The sequence below is a fragment of the Perca flavescens genome, chromosome 17, assembly GCF_004354835.1.
Source record: "Perca flavescens isolate YP-PL-M2 chromosome 17, PFLA_1.0, whole genome shotgun sequence".
Lineage (NCBI taxonomy): Eukaryota > Metazoa > Chordata > Actinopteri > Perciformes > Percidae > Perca > Perca flavescens.
In genome coordinates this window covers 32232113-32233682 of record NC_041347.1, presented here as the reverse complement: position 1 = coordinate 32233682, position 1570 = coordinate 32232113, and positions in this window count along the sequence as shown.

Here is a 1570-nt window from a genome sequence, read left to right as displayed (position 1 = left end):
TGTGTGTGTGTGTCTGTGTGTGTGTTCTGTTTTTGTGTGTGTGTGTATGTGTCCTGTTTGTGTGTTTGTGTCTGTCTGTCTGTGTTTGTGTCCTGTTTGTGTGTGTGTGTGTGTGTATGTCTTGTGTGTGTGTGTGTGTTTGTGTGTCTGTGTTTGTGTGTGTCCTGTTTGTGTGTGTGTGTGTGTGTGTGTCCTGTTTGTGTGTGTGTTGGTGTGTCTGTGTGTGTCTGTGCGTGTGTCCTGTTTGTGTGTGTGTGTTTGTGTGTGTGTCTGTCTGTCTGCGTGTGTGTGTGTGTGTGTCTGTGTGTATGTGCGTGTGTCCTGTTTGTGTGTGTGTGTTTGTGTGTGTGTCTGTCTGTCTGCATGTGCGTGTGTCTGTGTCTCTGTGTGTGTGTGTGTGTGTCTGTGTGTGTATGTGTGTGACCCAGTTGTGTGTCTCTGTGGGATTTGCACCCAGGAGTTCAGGCGTTATCGCCCACTGAGACCCAGAAACCCATTCTGTGAACTTTAGTTTCTCTCTACCGGTTTCTGACGGAGGTCTGTCGTAAAAAGGGAACGTTTATCCTCCTGTTGTTCAAAAAATTTGAAACAGTGACAAAAAAAATTTGGAAAATAGTGACAAAAACATAGAGAAAAGTGACAAAAACGACGAAATAAATTACAACGAAAAAAAAGCAAAAAAAGGGTCAGGAAAAGTGACAAAACGAGGAAAATGCGAGAAAAAAAAGCAACAAAACGAGGAAAAAAGTGACAAAAACTACGAAAAAAGTGACAAAAACTACGAAAAAATTACAATAACGACGAAAAAAGTGACATAATTGCGGCTTGCCCACTGCTTCTGACTATGAAGCTGGAGGCTATCAGACAGGTAGCACTGTCAAAAGTGCAACATCTGTTCTCCAGCACTCACATCCAGCAGAAAGTTCTGAATGAAATGAATAATAAAATAGTGAGTTTAGTGCGAAAATGGTTTGGACTCAACACACACAGCACCCGTGACGTTATCTTTCACCCCCAGTTGGAAGGGAAGGGACTTAAACCAACATCAACAACAACAACACTGGACCGGACTGAGACTTCAGGGGAAACTTGCATGTCTTCCCTCTGCTGATCACTCTGTGTCTCACTCATTCCTCAAGAACTCTGCACTCAATGAGGACATTCTCACATTCAAAGTAAAAGCCAGATTACAAGTCCTCCCTACCAGACTCAACCTCTCTATCTGGTCTCCCTCATTGCTTGCATCACACCTCAGAACATATCACTGAAACTCTGTCTCACATCCTAAATGGTTGCCATGCCTACAAAGGAACGTACATAGCACGTCATGACAGACTAGTAGACCTCATAGTGAAAAACATATCAAATCACTTCCCTCCCTCAGTAAGATCGTACAAACATTCTCAGGTAAAACCATCCATGTTCTCCCACTGCAGTAGTACCTCTAGTACTTTCTTACACCTGGTGGCCAATACACCAGCTGTAGTTATTATCAACGAGGAGTCCAGGGAGGTGCATGTTTTAGAGGTAGGCTGCAGCTTTGATTCCAGCATGGAGGAGTCCTTTCTAC